The sequence below is a fragment of the Aedes aegypti genome, chromosome 1, assembly GCF_002204515.2.
Source record: "Aedes aegypti strain LVP_AGWG chromosome 1, AaegL5.0 Primary Assembly, whole genome shotgun sequence".
In the NCBI taxonomy this organism is placed as follows: Eukaryota; Metazoa; Arthropoda; class Insecta; order Diptera; family Culicidae; genus Aedes; species Aedes aegypti.
Genome location: NC_035107.1, coordinates 241,485,983 through 241,504,505, shown reverse-complemented (window position 1 = coordinate 241,504,505; position 18,523 = coordinate 241,485,983). Strand labels below are relative to the sequence as shown.

Below are 18,523 nucleotides of genomic sequence, written 5' to 3'. Positions count from 1 at the left end.
CGGCCATCTCTGTCCGATTACGTTTTGAGTGGAATATTGTTGTAAAGGGGCCCAGATAGCCGTTGCGGTAAACGCGCAGCTATTCAGCAAGATCAAGCTTAGGGTCGTGGGTTCGAATCCCACCGGTCGAGGATCTTTTCGGGTTGGAAATTTCTCGACTTCCCAGGGCATATAGTATCTTCGTATCTGCCACACGATATACGAATGCAAAAATGGTCATTGGCATAGTAAGCTCTCAGTGGAAGTGCTCATAAGAACACTAAGCTGAGAAGCAGATTCTGTCCCAGTGGGGACGCAACGCCAAAAAGAAGAAGAAGATTGTTGTAAAATGGATGCGATAGAATCAATTTATGTCCGATTTTTTATACATAGCAATAAATTAAGCATAAATTAAGCATCAAAATAAGCACGTCGCTCGATATTAATTGATTTTTTTTTGCTGTGTAGTCTTCGACGGTCAACCTCCCGTTGGCTCATGATGAAATCGTTGAAGCAAGAAAAAAAAACGCTTAAAACAAGGCATCACCACTGCTGCTGGCTACCATCCATGGGACAAAACCTGTTATTAGGAGCTAATCACGCTATTAGTTGCTTCTTTGTGAGCTTTTTATCATCGTCATGAGAATGACCATGATCTTGTCTGCCGTCTGCCGTCTACCGTGGGCATCGTCGTCGTCGATCATCGCAACAGAAAAGTAGATCGAAAGTTTGCAACCGATGCAGTTCGATGCGCTGGCTGTTGCAAATGCAGCCAATAGCACACATACACGTTTGGGCTCGGGTCATTTTTTTGCTTGTTTCTTCAGTAAATCAAACTAGTCTCTTAACCCTTTCAAGACAAGTTTTTCCACACGTAGATTACGTACGGATTGGAGTTTCTAAGCCTCATTGATTTTTTTCCACGATGATTGTGGAGATGCGGAGGTATTCTCGGTCTCTAGAAGCAACAGTTATTACACACTAACATTCCTTCCCCATCCCACCTCACCAGTCCCGAAAGGGTTAAACTACTTTTTGGTTTTCCTACTCTTTGTCTCGAAATGCCGTTCGATGTCTATAATTATATGCGTGCATTCGGCTGCGGCGACTCTATAAATTAGAACAACGCTGAATCGTTGGTTGGTCGTTTTGAGAAGCGAGGAGCGTTTTGGCAAACGCGGGCTGCTGCAAAGCGACCAGGCAAGAAATGAATGCGCGTCAAGGGCGTGTCGTGTTTCGTCTTGAGAAATCCATCTTCCGTCGATCGAAAGTGGCATTCACCGGCCGGTCACCGACGTATAGGAGTTTCTTATCGTGATTCTTATTCTTCTTTCTCACCTCTAAACAGACAACGATTACCCGACGATAAAGTCTCCGTTGCTTTAGGTAGACCGGCAGCTTCATTTTTTACCGCTAAAAAATATTCAAATCGTGATAACTTTTTTGTTTTTCTATATTTTTGCACCATTTTTTCACAAGTCCTCGAAAATTTCTTCCAGTTTAAGAATATGTGTCGATATTGATAATTGGTCATCCGGATCCGGAGATATTCCAAAATTCCTTGGGGGACCGACGCGTAGTCATAACTCACGTAAATATCTCAGGCTACAATTTTTTGTCGTATTCGGATATTCACTCAATGAAATGATACATTAATGTAGTAGGATAAATGATGGCTTCGGCACCCTGAGGGTATTTTCGGCAACACAAACTTATCGTCCTTGTTAGAATTTATCTACGGAACAAGGGTTACCTTCAATGTACTCAACATGTTCCTTGAACTATAATCTTCCATATAAATCACATCCTTCACAAAAATATTATATAACATGGGTTTTATAATTAAATGAAATAAATGCTTACGAAATCATCGTCATTCGTGAGCTGCCGAATAGAACAACACAAGAACAGCTTAAGAAAAACTCACCACTTCGAAAGGTCCAATTCTCCGCTCTAATGCCAATTTTTTCACAAAATATACGCACCGATCACTTATACACAATTATACTTTTGATTGGTCTATAAAGCACTCAAAAATACTTAATTTTTATGCTACAAATCACAAGTTAAAATTAATGAACTTTGTTTTCCTCGGCAATCACTTTTTATTACTGCACCAGGTTGCCAGAAAACCATATTCAATTGCGGTGTAATTATTATTCATGATTTAAATTCACAGAAAAGATCGAACACAACTAATTAATTTATTGGAATTAGGCAACAAAGCATGCATGGGTAATAATTGAGCCTTTCAATGCCTTCCTTATTTGAAGATTGTAGCGCATAAACTTCAATATACTGAGAAACATATAAAATATACGTCTGTTAATAGGTTAACTATTTTGGCAACACTCCTGTTGTTCTACAGGCAATCAGTGGATGATGTAATTGTGTCAAATCAAAAGTGAGTAGATTTGAAAAGGGTCTATTCTGATTTTCTAATACACTGAGAATAATATGAACCTTAAAAGTTACTGGCAAGGTTTGGATTTTGATCCGAATTAGCTGATCGAACCATATTCGGAGAGTGCTATTCAAAAACTAAAAAAAAAATCTGGGACATCGCAATCGGATTTTTTTTAATACACCCCAACCTCTTTTTACGACCGTTATCGGGAGGTCGTAAAAAAATCGGTCGTTAAAAAAATCAGCGTAATAATTATGTTTTTGAAACGTCTATATGCGGAAATACTGATTCGAGATATTCGGCAAAGTTGAAGCATGGGTTGAGAACTTTCCAAAATGGCCGTTAAAGTTTTCATATTTTGGTAATAGATGGCAACACTGCTCGATTGTTATCAAAAGAGCCAATTTTATGGGGGTGTGATATGCAAATACCAAAAATTTTTAAAGATGACGGTACCGAATGTTCACCAAAGTTGAAGGAAGTGTTGCGTGCTATACAGTCGGCCGAATCACAAATGTTCATGTCGCTGGAAACACTGTTCAAGAAGAATAAAGGAAAGATCAAAACCATAAAACTTGAGCGAAACAGATAAATAGAATTAATGCTTAGCAACATAGCAATACTCTTCAAATGTAATCCAGTTTTTCATGAAGGGTTCAAAATTTTGTCGTAGCTAGCAACACTGCTTAAGTGAAATTGCGTCACCGGCAGTACAAGTGTGCATGCAACTTTTGTTATGCGGATATCTCAGGATCCTGACCACTTAGAAAGATGGCGTCTTCGGCAAAGTTGTTCAGTAGCTTAAGGACTATCATTATTCTAGCTAAGAGATTCGAGATTTTGCCACCAGGCGGCGCTAGTGAGCATAGAATTTTTGTTTTGCGGATAGCTCAGGATTCTGACCACTTAGAAAGATGGCGTCTTCGGCAAAGTTGTTCATTAGCTCAAGCGCTATCATTATAAAAGTTATGAAATTCAAAATTTTGCCACCAGGCGGCGCTAGTAAGCATGCGCAAATATATTATTGTTTAAAAATTATTTGAAAAATGTTGCCAAGTCCTTTTCAAAGGTTTAACAAATGAGGAAAACCAGTTTCAGCTTTAAGAATATTGTTTAACTGACAAAATTTAAAAAACACTGACGTTTTTCGTCTAAAATCATGTTTTTGTGCAACTGAATAACTTGGTCAAAACAGTAAAATGTGGCGTATAAAAAGTTTGAACACAGTTAAATAAGCTTCAAAACCATGCAAAAAAAAAAGTTGTGTTTGAGCCGCAACGTTTGAGCCTATTCCCCCTCCCCCTAGAGCGTTACGTAATATGTGGACGCCGCCTTAGTCTGCATAAATTTAGTGGCGTTGTGTATTCAATTTGACTCTCCGCTATTCTATTTATAACTGCAATTCTTTTCTCAGTGCAGTCTGTATTTTTCTGCATTGACCCTTTCAACGAGTAGAACATAATGAGTGACGTTTAATTTCAGGAATTGTCAACAAATACGAAATGTTACCAATACATAAACTAGTTTCTGCGCAGTTTTGGATTGCCGAAGTGAACAGTTTTGTTGCCGACAATAGTAATTGCATTGCCAATAAAAGAACAAGTGCCTCGTGGCTTTGGTGAGGAAAAATAGAAGATTTAGAGAACAAAATAGTGTTTTATGAATAATAATTAATAAAAGAAAAGTGCTCAAGTGTAGTTTAGGTGTCTCCTGCTAATTGTTGTGCTCTATTGTTGCGTAAAATTGCCTTCTTAAGGTGAAACTCCGTTGAATCCGTACATTTCCGTGTGAAAGTAGTGGTACACAAGAAACATGCTGGTAATAGTGAAGTTATAATTAATAATGCATAGTTGCCAGTTATCAATGCATCAGTTTGAGTATTTTTCACTTCAACTAAATAATATTGCTTGATGTCATACTCAATCATCAATAATCCTGACAGCACTGCATTTGGTTAACCGACCCAAAATTAGAAAAATAAAAAAAGTGAAAAGTTGTGATCGGGTGATTGTTTCAAGCACGGTTCTGCAAAGTTTCAAGTAGTTTTCTTCAGAAATCAGTTAGAAAGTGTTCTTCAATAAACAAGTAATGAAAGTAAACTGTGTACAGTGGTCTACGTGTAGCAAAAATGATACAATTGTGCGAAAAGTTTCCTCCGTTCGCGGGTGAATAAGTGTAATCAAACGTAGAAAGTTTGCCATTCGTGTTGAAAATTAGCACGATTTGTGAAAGTTAGACTAGTTACTAGTTACAAAACTATAAAAAATGTAAGGTAGCAGTGTTCTGATGTTCCTTTAGCATTTTGGGAGTGAGCAATTATAGGTAAGTGAAATAATTTGAGAAAAAAATGTGAACCAGCATCAAATGTGTTTGTATGTGTGAGGAAGCCATTCTTCCTGCCATGACAAGGATTCCTTCCTATATGTCCTTAAAAGTTCAGCTGCTTAGGCTGCCGACAATACGTAAGTTCCCCTATGTTGTGGAAAAATGAAGCAATTTGGTGCCGTATTTGAGTTATGAGTATTCGTGTTTCTGGTACCACACTGGAAAAATGAATATCTTGAAAACTCTTAAAAACCTCATATCGTAGTTTTAAGATTTATCCAATAATACTTAACCGATTTGGAAGATTTTTTCAGAAGCTGCTTATTACCTGGCGTTGTATAGTACACATATTTTTTTTTTTTTTTTTTTTGATAAAACCAAAAACAAAATGGCCACCTAAAAAAAAATATACGGTGATTTTTTTTTATTAGAGAGGTTTTAATTATCTTGTGATCGTTCACCTCTAATATGGAAAATGTCGGTCCCCCAAGGAACATAGAAATATCTTCAAAACTAGATCACCAATGAAAAATATCGACACGGATTCCTAAACTAGAAGAGTTTTTTGAGATCTTGTGAAAAAATGTTGAAAAAATATCCATAAACAAATAAGTTATCGCGATTTGAATATTTTAGCAGTAAAAAATTAAGCTGCCGGTAAACCCCCTCTACCCCTCTAAACAAAATAATAAATAAACAACAAAAAATGTTAAAATTTCTATTCAAATGATAACGTTCAGTTGTCTTCCTTTCAATCAGCAATTACTATCAAGAAAGCTGTTTAAAAAGCAATCGCTGAAATAATTCTTGAATCAATCTCTGTTAAAATTCATGAAAAGATTCAGAAGGGTTCAACTTCTTTAAGAAATCCTTAGATAGATTCCTGATTTGAATGCATCACTGTTATCACTGGCGGAATCCTAGGAGGTGAAATGATGTCTGAATAAAACCATAGTAATTATTCTTTCTGAAATATCTGGAAACTCCTATAGAAGGCTCATGCAGCAAACCCCAAAATTACTTGTTTCTGGTGAAAGCCCTATAGGAATCTATGCTGGAGTTCACATGACGGGAACTCATGGAAGTATTTCTGATAAACCCATAAATCTCGGAAAAAAATCTTACGGGAATTCCTGAAGTAATACTTGTTGCGCATTTGTATGAGTTCCTGCAAAAATACTTAAACAGATTGTGGGATTAATTCTGTTTACAAATTTCATTTACAACTCTTCGAAAATTCAGGTAATAATCTCTGGACATAGTTCTGAGATAGTACCTATGATCTATTGAAAAATAATAGAGGAATCTGGAAAATATCCTACAAGAATATTTGGAGTAATTCCCCCAGCAATTTGTAAAAGGATTTTTTGATCAATTGGGTTTCTGAGGGGTGTTAAGATTCTCTTATTTTCAGACTCGTTGTTCGAAATTGACTTGAAAACCAAATGTTCGAATATTAAAAAAAAACTAGCACTATACATAGCACTGATCAACTGGCAACAAGGCTAAGAAGTTCATTCATGTTTGTTTAAACAACTATTGTTCATCCTCGCACCATGGACTCCTCAGCAATTTTTTAAACAAGGTGTGGAGGTATGCGGAAACCACTTATATTTGTAGTAAAAAAAAAAGATTTGAAATTATGTTATCAGTCTTTGAATGAGCAAAATTTTATGTTCGTGATATTTTTACGCTAAATCTCTAGAAAAAATCGAAGAAAAATAGTTTGGTGGTCATAAAACGAAAAGCAGAAACCAAATTTAACAACTTCTGGAAAAAATCAAAAGCTCCACTCTTTGTGAAAAAATTGGTGAAATCTCACAGACATGAACATGGACATGGAAGAAATTCAGTTATTTTTTGAAAGGATGTAGGGAGAATTTATCGATAGAATACCTGAAAGCTGAAAAACTCGAAAATTTACAGAAAAAATTCCTACAAGTGTCTCTTGAGAAAATTTTGTAGAATTCCCTGAAGAAAATGTAGGAAAACGCTTCAAAGCATCATTCACGAATTCTGGAAACAAAAAAAAAAGTTTCTTTTAAAATTCTTGGGGGAATGTTGGAAGGAATCATCGATGATATTCCTGCAAAACTCGAAAATTTACGAAAACATCTCTTATAAAGACGAGAAAATTTTGGAGGCATATCAGAAGAAATAACCGAAAATTATTGAAACTACTATTATTTTGAGCGATTTCACCTGGTGTTTAACTTTTAAGCCGATAGTGTGAAAATTTTCAAATTTTGTGATAATGAAATTGAGTATATTTGTAGTTCACTGCCAAAATTTCATGCCGAGTGCTCGTATGGAAACAAAGTTACAGCATGCCTAAGTTGACCATTTTGTATGAAAATCGGCTTTCACTACTATTATTCTGAACACAACTGTAGATAATAAAAACAACGTTGTGGAATGAATAGATCCCTAAACGCAAAAAGGAATAAACATATGAAGACAAGAAGACAAGAAGACAAGAAAACAAGAAAACAAGAAGACAAGAAGACAAGAAGACAAGAAAACAAGAAAACAAGAAGACAAGAAGACAAGAAGACAAGAAGACAAGAAGACAAGAAGACAAGAAGACAAGAAGACAAGAAGACAAGAAGACAAGAAGACAAGAAGACAAGAAGACAAGAAGACAAGAAGACAAGAAGACAAGAAGACAAATAGACAAGAAGACAAGAAGACAAGAAGACAAGAAGACAAGAAGACAAGAAGACAAGAAGACAAGAAGACAAGAAGACAAGAAGACAAGAAGACAAGAAGACAAGAAGACAAGAAGACGAGCAGACGAGAAGACTAGAAGACGAGAAGATGAGAAGACGAGAAGACATGAAGAAGAGAAGACAATAAGACAATGAGACAATAAGACGAAAAGACGAGAAGTCAAGAAAACGAGAAGACGAGAAAACGAGTAGAAGAGAAACTGGAAAGACAAGAAGACAAGAAGCGTAGAGAACGAAAAGACGAGAAGACGAGAAGACAAGAAGACAAGAAGTCAAGATGACAAGGAGACAAGAAGCCGAGAAGACGAGAAGGCGAGAAAACGGAACGACGAGAAGACGAGAAGACGAGAAGATGAGAAGAGAAGACGACAAGAGTTTTTATAGTTTTCTGAGTGTTCTAACTCTACGGGTATTTGTAAGGCTTCAGAGTTTTAGCTTCCTCTGGTTTTTGTTAGTCTTCTGCGTTTTGCGAGTCCATGTAATTGTTCTCTTTTCTAAGTATTTTGAGTCCTCTGAATTTTCTGAGTTTTCTAGATCTTCTGAGGCTTCTGATTCTTCTGAAGCTTCCGCGACATCTGAGTATCTCGAAACTATTGAGAAGACGAGAAGACGATAAGACAAGAAAACTAGAAGACGAGAAGATAATAGTTTTTCAAGTTTTCTGAGTGTTCTAACTCTGCGGAGATTTGCAAGGTTTCAGAGTCTTAGTTTTCTTTTGTTTTCTTAATCTTCTGCGTTCTTTGAGTCCATCTAAATGTCTGAAGCTTCTCTTTATTACTCTATTCCCTTCTAAGTATTCTTAGTCCTTTGATTTTACTGAGTCTTCTGAAGCTTCCGCGACATTTGAGTATCCCAAAACTTCTGAGTCTTTTGAACATTCTGTGTTCTCTGGGTCTATTGAGAGTCCTCTGATTGAAGGCTCTGAAGCTTTCTGATTCTACCAAGTCCATTGAGTTTGTTACTATATATTACTAGAGTTGGTCATATATTAGTTGAAAATGCTTAATTATATCATGTTTGCTGCTCGCTTAGTTTCTTAGCCTTCTAAGTCTGAGGGTTCCGAGTCTTCTCAGCCATCTGTGCCTCCTAAGTCAATTTTTTTCATAGTTTTTTGAGTTTTATAATTTTATGCATCTTATGAGTTTTCTGAATCCTCTGAGTGTTCTCCGAAAACTTAATTATCTGAGTTTTGATAGTCTTTTGCGTCTTCTGAATCTCCTGCATCTCTATTCTGTGACTTCTGTTTCTGTTGAGTCTTCTGAGCTTTCTTAGTATTCTGATTTTCTGAGTCTTCTGTGTCTTTTGAGCCGTTCAAAGCATATTATGAGGAAAATAATCACCATCGTTCTACAAATTTTCAAAACCAAACTTTTATTTATGATTTAGTGCCTACACCCACAAATCAATCAGCATAATTATTCACCGGTATTTTAACCAAGTTTAATTAGTCGGTAAAGTTGACATTCGAAAATTTGCAACCAAGCTATTGAAACGTATTGTTGTTCAATATAGCCATAATTGGTACATTTTTTCATATGCCCATATACCCTTCACTTTTTCAAAGACAATAGGGTTCTAAATGGTATTGCTGTGTGCGTTTGAAATGCAAATATCAAATGCGGGAACACCAAATGCGGTAAGATTTTCAACAAGGAAGGCGAAGTCAGAATTTGATTTTCTTTGCTAGGTTGCCGGTGATATGCATCATGGTTGCTAAGTATCCTTTGGTTACTTTGTGTTACCGCATTTGAAGCTCAGTTAGACTAGATTTGCACGTCAAACGCAAACAGCAATACAAAAAGCCGATATGGCCATTAGCCTGGGACACGGTTATATGAAAAAATTAGATTCTCGCTCCAGTCCACTTTTTGGATTGCATTTAGGTCCAATAACAACTGTGCAAAATTTCAACTCGATCGGTGAGACTATATTTACGCGCCAGCCGTTCAAAGTTTGTATGGGATTTACTATGGAAAAACATACTTTTGCAAAGAAAAATCGCCAGAGGTCGCGTATTGACCTCTATAAAAATACTGAACACAGATCTCGATAGGTATTTTTACGATAAACAACATTTTCGAAGACCGCAAAGCAATCCGATGCTTGTGAAAAAAGTTATTAAACAAATATTATTTGTAAATTTTGCCCAATTTTATTATTATTGTTATTCCTTTACGTATTAATCAACGTCAACTTGCAAATAGGTTTTCATTGAATAATTTTTTTCACAAGTGTCGGATTGTTTCGCGGTCTTCGGCAATATTCTTCATCGTAGAAATACCTATCGAAGTCTGCGTTCAGAATTTTTATAGAGGTCAATGGGCGACCTCTGGCGATTTTTCTTAGCAAAAGTAAGTTTTCCCATTGTAAATCCCATACAAACTTTGAAGGGCTGGCGCGTAAATACAGTTTCACCTATCGAGCTGAAATTTTGCACAGTTGTTATGGGACCTAAATGCAATCCAAAAAGTGGACTTGAGCGAGGATCTAAATTTTGTCCCACACTAATGGCCATATTAAAGCTTCCTCGTTTGACTACTCATGGATACAGGTGAAACCTATAGATATACAACTGATTATAATGTAGTTTGAACCCAGTTTGAATCCATTTGTAAGGAATCATCATAGCTACTATGAAATTTTGTTATTAGTATGGTTCCATGAGTCGATATCTGAACATAGACTTATGAAAGTTTCACTGTATTAGAATTAAATAAAAGACCAGGTAACGTTTTACATAAGTCATATAATACTCGTTATGCCAAATGTCTATTATGCGAAACATCTTCCTATTCTAAGAAGAGATAGATATATTAGTCAGACAGCAGTTGCTTCTAGGAAGCCGAAAAGACCTCTGCATTTTCTCCAGTTTCCATGAATGATACAATACGTTGTCAGTGCTTGATGGTTAGAATTTCATAGATTTAGGCAAAATTGATGTAATTGAGGAGAATGTACGGTAATCGTTTGATTATTAAATTAGATGTCATTTTGCTGGATGATGAAAATATTATGAACTACACTACACACCAAATTTTGAGTTTGCCTTCCAGCAAAATGAAATGCTGGAAGGGCTTCAGCAATTTATATTTTACTGGTTATTCAGTAAAGTAAATATTGTTTGCTGCATAATCAGCAAACTAGTAGTTTACTGAAATGATCAGCAAAACAACTGTCAAAAACGTAGTTTTTTTTTCATCTCGTTCAAAAGATGTCTTCTCCATGTAACAATGGATGTTTGTAAGTATAAAAAATTGTTTCAAAATGTAAAATCAGCAAACAATTGGAGACATTTGTTTATATTTCCAGGCATTGATTCTAGTCTTACACGGTTTCATAGAAAAGTTGAAGATTTTGTCATTTCTAAGATAAAAACCCATTGGACACAAGAGATTCATCACGGAGGCCTTTGTGGCAAACGGGAAAGTCACAGCGTAATGAAAAACCAAATACTGAAAGTAATCCATTGAAATGTTTGTATAATTTAAATATGTATCGCAATTAAATATGTTATTTTATGTGGAATCAAATTGTAATTGATTTATCAAACCGAATTCACGAATTGCTGGTTGTACAGCAAATATTGTTTGGGATTTAATTACTGGTTATTCAGCAAACGGGTTTGCGCATTGCTGAAAGTTCAGCATAAGATCTGTCAATTTCCTGACAATCCAGTTTGCTGAACGATCAGCAAAATATATATTGCTGGAAGGATTGCTGGACTTACAGCACAAAAAAAATCAGCAATTTTTTGCTGGTTGTCAGCAATAAAAATTTGGTGTGTAAGAACATCCAACAATTGAAAAATACCGAGCAGATAACACAATATCACGCATGTTCACCGTTTTCATGTCTCTGTTCCGGTTTCATCCTTTTTGTTTTCTGAATTTCACATTTATCCATCCGAGTGAGCAAATGGTATCAGCACAGAAACGGCAGCAGCATCCAGGGCTCTCGTCGTCGTAAGTTTTAATTTAAAAATTTCTCTCCTGTAGCACCGAGTTCTTCGACGGCGGTGCCTTCTCCACTCTGGAAATAAATGTGGCTGTATCAAACCTTCCGAGGGAATGGGGGAAAGTGCAGGGATAGGAAGAAGTGGTCGCTCGCTTGTGAATGATAAACGAGTTTTTTTTTTGCTCGGCGAGGGATTTTTTGTTCTCGAAATTTCCCCAAAACGAGAAGGTGGTTGACGTAGAATGTGTACCTGCAGCGTACTTCCTGAATTTGTATATTGTCTCATTTGAAGGGTGTTCCGAATGTTCTGAATGTGACATTTTCTTTCCAACCGAAAGATTTGTGGGTAATTGGGAAACGGTTTAAGGGGCCGTCAATAAGCTACGTGGCCATATAAGCGGGGAGGTGTGTGGCCATTGACCACCCGAGATGACGTAAAAAGCTAAAAAGGATCATAATTTGTTGTTCTAAAGTAAATTACTGAAGATCATAAACAGCTGTTGGTTAGTTGGAGATAAGAGATTAAAAATAATATTTAAAATGACTGTAGAGAAGTATTGAACAATATCAAATTTTAACAGAAGGAGGGGGAGGATGTCTAAAAATCTGGGGAAAAATACCACGTGATTTATGGATAGCCTCCGTAGGGGTTGTGGATCTCACTGCTTTCCAAAAATCGATAAAAAAAACGCTGCGCAATGTGCGAAAGAAGAAACAACGTAGTGCCGCCGCCAAATGTTGGCAGATATATGCAAATCAGTATCAGTGTTCTCCTGCTGCGATGGTTTCTTCTCGACCACGCTCAACACACAGTCGATGACCCGCCGATGTGATACTCAAATCAGAGCCACATTGTCGCGATATAGCTGCCGATTTCCCCTTGTTTCGATGCCTCCACCTCGTTAGTGTCATCGTTTCGATAAAGATGATCCACTACTTTACTCACTTGAAAGCTAGACTTGTGCGACTCCACGTCACGACACCGAATCATTTCAAGAATTCCCTCTCCAGGGATTGCTGTAATGATTTCTGCAGCTACGGAGATTTCTCTATGAATAATTCCAGGGTTCTACATCGATTTCTCAAGAAATTCCTGTAAGAATTTCTCCAGAAAAAGTTTCATAGGTTATTTCAGGGATTATTTCAAGAATATCAAAATATATTCAACTAGGCATCCATAAAAATATTCGGTCAGAAATTTCTCTAGGAATTCCTCTAATGAATTATCTATGAGTAGTACTAGGAATGGATTCAGATAAACAGTCAACTTTCCTTCACTCAATATTTCGTAACTCGATATCGAGTTAGAGAATCATAGTAAAGAAACCTTAAAGGGTCACTTGAAAAAAAAAAATTCTAAAGAAAAACCCTGCATTGAATGGAATTACTGAAAAAAAAATCTGGACATAATCTTTGTGAAATTTTTGGAGAAACCCTAGTGCAATTCCTAACGAATATTTCAACATTCTTTTTTTTTTTTTGACCAATCTCTTAAGGATATTTTAGACGTACCCCCGTATCAAATTCCTGAAAATTTATTGAGAAAATCAGTCATGGGGAAATCCACGTGGGAAATTCCTTTAAGAGATATTGGAGGAAACATTGGAAAACTCCTTGTGGTAATCCATGCAATTACAGTAAACTCTCCATAACTCAATATTGAAGGGACTATCGAGTTAGGGAGGTATCGAGCAATAGATCATTAACCCTCTAATACCCAAATTTTTATTTTTGATCTAAGTATCATTTTTCGCTATCTAAAATCGATCTACACACGTTTTGGACAATGATTTATTTTTATTCGTACATTTATCAATTTTGTTTTATTTTTATTTTTGAGCATCCCTATCCTTTTTCATTTTTTATTGAAGCCTCTTTAGGGTACCGATTTTTGACAATAATAAAAATTTGAGTTTTTGCAGTTCTTTCGAGAACAATTTTTCTAAGCGCATATTTTATTTTCCGTGTAACTATCGGAAAAATCGATTTGAAATTATTTTGTTTTCACCACGCTCTTCTTTTGTGATAGGTTGATTGTAGAAAAATATTAAATGTACACATTTTTGTATTACACGTTACATTAGATCGAGGCATTTGTAGGTTATAACATAATACAATTTTTCAAACATTTTTCAAAAATACAAAAATGTATAGAAACTTTCTATAAGAAAGTCGTATAAAATTTTCCTAATATGCGTGTTATGACCCTAGGTATAAGCCAAAAATTAAATCATTCTAATTTCCGAGCTAAGAAAAAATACACAAAATTCCAAAGTGCACCCCGTCTAAAGGCGGTGTTGGGTATTAGAGGGTTAAACCAGAGTAAATGCAATCCAAGGGACCATCGAGGTATCTATGATAACCTGAATTTATACTTGTATAATGTTCTATAATTCGATATCTAACTCGGTGGTCCTTTCAATATAAAGTTATGGAGAGTGGACTGTAATTGCATGGATCTCCACAAGGGTTTTTTTTTTTCAAAGTTTCCTCTAATCCTGAAGGGATTAGTCCAAGAAATTATTGAAGTATTCGTCTATGAATTGCATTAGGGCTTCTTCGTGGAATTTCACAAAGTTTAATTATGTCCAGAATTTGTTTTCAGTAGTTCCATTCAATTCAGATTGCTTCAAGATTTTTAACGGGATCCCTTGAGATTGTTATTTTATATCTCTACATGAAATATTCCAGGAATTCCTCCTCATTTTTCTTAGTGATTTTTTTAGAAAACAATCTAGAAGTTATTATTCCTGAATTTCTTCAGGGATTCTTGCAAAACTCTGAAAAAAAAGCTTCCCAGGTTTCTTCCAGAAATGTCAGCTACATGCATTTATTAAGGAAATCCTCCAAGTGTTCAGTTCAGCTATGTGTTTTCTAGCTATTCCTACAAAAGGTCACTAAAGCATTTGTTCAATGACTTTACCACAAAATTTTCAAAGTGATTTCTTAAAGACTCCTGCTAAAGACCTCTTGCTTGATTCCCTTCAAGGATTCATGCAATACTGAAATAATTCCTCCAGTTATTGCATTTCTCCAAAGATTGTTCCAGAAATATTTCTAAGGAATCATCTTGGGTCTTCTGATTACATTACCCTTTGGCAAAAATGTTTGATTTAACATGAGAAACAAGTATGTAGAACCAATTTTTTCTGTAAAATTCATACTTTTCAAAATACATCAAAACTAAAATTTTGACATTTATTTCAATATGCGATAACGATAACGATGTGTGTGATCAAAATGGTTATTTGCTAGTGGCAATAGAAATTGCATTTTGCAATTTCATTTGAGATTTCACACCAGCAAATAGAGCAATTATTCCAATAATTTCTGAACAAGTTTCAGCAGCAATTTGGTTCAATGTTTTAAAGGAATGCCTTCAGAAAATCCTGGGATTTTATTGATATATTTTTCTATAATTTTCTTTGCAATTTAACTTGAACTACATGATTTTTTTTTTCGAAGTTAGGGAGTTTTTCAAAGAACCTCACAATAGTTTATAAGTAATTTCTAGGGAAGTTTCATCAAAGATAGGATATGTTATATTAATATTTTCCGATCTTTTAAGGGGTTTCTTCAGGACTTCCTGAGGTAATCATAAGTGGAATCTTTGGAGTAATTTCTGAAGATTTCCTTATAAAAAATTTTAATTGGACTGCTGAAGAAAAACTGAACGACGATTCTGGAGGAGAACCCAAAAAATTAGTGTAGGCATCTTTGGAAAAAATATTGCTTGAGACGAAGCACAGTGGCGCATGGCCGGACAAAACCTCGAAAATTCATGTTCTCAAAATCACTCGTCAATATTTTTTATAGACTTCTATACTATTGAGCGACAATTTCTCAAAATTTGAGATTGATCTGTTCTGTTTTCGAATTTTGGCAGCATCGTTAGTGTGGGAAAGTCAGCTAAGTTGGACTGCTCGAAATTCATCAACTATGATTCACCTAGCAAACTTCAAACAGCTGTATCTCAACGAAATCATAACCGATTGAGGTTCAATAGGTTCCATTTGAAAGCGTAGTTATAAGCCTTAGTTTTGGCTATAATTATATAAATTTTAACATATCAAGTTGTTATTTGTAGCAAAAAAAGTTTCAAACAATCTTTCTCCAAAATTTTGTTAAATTTTCAAAACTTCGTACGTTTTATGTGAAGTGTTTCGGAAAAATGAGTCACTCAATATGAAGCAGCTAATCATCCATACTTTCAAACGTGCAATAGTTTTTCTTGCCCCTCTTTGCCCCTAGAGGTGAAAATTCCATTTTCATTTTATATTATAATTTATCGATATCATCATTCAAATCTATATTATTTGCCATAATTCGTTTGAAACTTTAGTGGAATTACTAAAAGGAAGTTAAATTTGTATCTCTAGTTTGGGTTTATCCTCAAATTTCTGCATTACAACAAAAAAAAATTGTAGTAATAGCCTTTTTATACGATTAGATGAAAAAACTTTATTTGGACCAATTTCACAAGAAAATCGAATTTTCAATTTGACTGTTATTTTTAACGGGATGATATCAGGTATGCAAGATTATTATTAGATTGCCATTATCAAGCATTTTGAGACGTATTTGAGGTTTTGTCCGACCTTTGTATGAAGGACCGCCACTGTGCGAAGTCCATCCAGTTTGAGATGAAAAAAAATAAAAATCGTGCTCGATAATCTTAGATTGTTGATTGTTGAAATTGTTGATTTTAGAGACAAATGGTCTATGAAGAAGTTGTAGCGTACCATTCGGACTACAAGAAAACAAATACAGATCGGACTCGATTATCCGGTGATTCGATTATCCGGAATTTTAGACTCGATTATCCGGAATTTGTTTTTTGATGTTCTTGTTTTTCAATTTTTATGCATAACCAAATCTGAGATAATTTGGTATTGCAATGCACAATATGAATGGTTTTGCTGTTTTGAACGTATTTAAGGAAAGGGAGGTTTGAAAAAGTATTTTTTGTGTATGCTGATCAATTTTTTTTTTCTTGAGATAATTTCTGGCTACGCCACAACTAAAACAACGAAAAAAGATAACAATTAAATTCTTTTATTAAAGGTTTCATTTTTTTCTTAGTGATTCGATTATCCGGAGGATACGATTATCCAGAGTGAAATAAAAATCGATACTCCGGATAATCGAGTCCGACCTGTATACACTGAAAAATATTTAATTACTTTCATGAAAAATTCAAAAATAAAACCGAAATTTTAAATTACACAAAAACCCATTTTTTTATATTTTTAAATTTTTACCATAGATTCTCGATAGTTAAAAGATGTTTTGGACAAAGTTTCATTTGTAATAAAAAAAAAGTTTTTTCAAGAACAACTTTTGGTCGATTTTCAAAATTTTGTTTTTTTGGTCAGAATAAATACGTTCTGATGATATAATAAGAATCTTGGAATGATTCTTAACCATAATGAGTATTAATAATTTCTCTAGCCGAAGCCATCTTTGAATTATATCGAGTTTAATGCAAAAAATATTATATAAATATTCAAATAGGCCATTTTCATTAGTTATTTGCGATTCTCTATCAATAATAATACGTTTTCGTGAGTGAAGACCATATTTAGTTCCCTTGATAAAGAATCGAGAATAACTATAAAAATGGCCTATTTTAATATAGAATTGATATTTTTTGCATAAAACTTGATATAATTCAAAAATGACCACTTCTAGAGAAATTATCCATGTAATCATTATGGTTCAAATTAATTTCAAGATTCTTATTGTTTTATCAGAACGTATTTATTTTGACAAAAAATCAAAGTTTTGAGAATCGGCCAAAAGTTGTTTTTAGAAAAACTGTTTTATTAAAAAAATTTCATTAGGAAACTTTGTCCCAATCATCTGTTTACTATCGAAATTCTATGACGATTACAATTTTTTGACAAATTTAAAATAGGCTGACAAAATCGGGTCAAAAAACTGACAAAATCGGGGGTAAACAAAATCGGGGGCAGACAAAATCAGGTCAGTTATACAGTACTGAGTTTTATTTTTGATCTTTTAATGAAAATAAATAAAATATATTTTCAGTGTTTATTTTTTTCTTATAGTCCAACCAGTTTACTACAACTTCTTCATAGAACATTTTTCTCTAAAATCAACAGTTTCGGAGTTAGAATTTTTCAAATAAGTTGCATGCAAAAATTTATAGGCCATTTTCAAAAGTTATTCTTGAGTCAAAATGATCATTTTTTCTATGGAAAACACTTATTCAACCATACCAAAAATATGTGCAAAATTTAATCCAAATCGCAGACTATCGAGCACGATTTTTATTTATTTTTTTCGACTTATTCTGGATGGAATTCGTCTGGTGGAAATCTGGAAAACATTTTTGAAATATATCCAATGGAGTCCGGCAGTAATCTGTTATTGGCGTTGCAGTCAGTGTAAATCAAAAGCTGATTCGTTTCAATTGTCCGACGTTTCGATGTATTTAACACCTTTTTCAAGGATTCTAAAATATGCAATACCAGCAGACAAGATTGACGAGCTTCTTGCAATATTCAACCAGTTCGATCCAAACATTCAGTTTACCTGCGAAATTGAACAAGATGGACGCCTTCCCTTCTTGGATATGGTGATAGTGCGCCACGAGGACCAATCTGTCTCTACCGAATGGTTTACCAAACCAATGGCATCCGGACGTTTTCTAGATTTTCTTTCTAACCATCCACTGCACATGAAAATTAACATGGTTAACAATTTTATAAAACGAGTTCGATTGTTAAGCACAAACTTAACAGAAAATGCAGTGGATAAAATCATCGATGAGCAATTAAAACTTAACCATTATCCAAGGTCACTGAGACAAAGGTTAATCAATCAAAAAAGTAGACGGGATCGAGATTTGTCTGAAATACCTACAACTGAAGTATTGTACAAACCTTTGGTTCATGTTGAACATTTAACCAGTCGTTTGAAAACGCTATTTAAGAAAGACTATCCAAACATCGTTTTGGCAACACGGAATGAACGGACCGTAGGATCTTTTTTCACCAATACCAAGGACGTCATCCCACCTCTCATGAAAACAAATGTCATATACAGAGTTCTATGCAACAGCTGTGATGCGAGCTACGTTGGACTCACTACCACAACTCTAAAA

The 18,523-nt window shown here is 34.9% G+C and overlaps 1 protein-coding gene across 1 annotated transcript in view; it reads left to right on the top strand.

Annotated features, from left to right (window-relative positions):
• Positions 1-18,523, top strand: part of LOC5570837 (metastasis-associated protein MTA3) — a 311,328-nt gene that overhangs the window by 162,543 nt on the left and 130,262 nt on the right. The window lies entirely within an intron of this gene.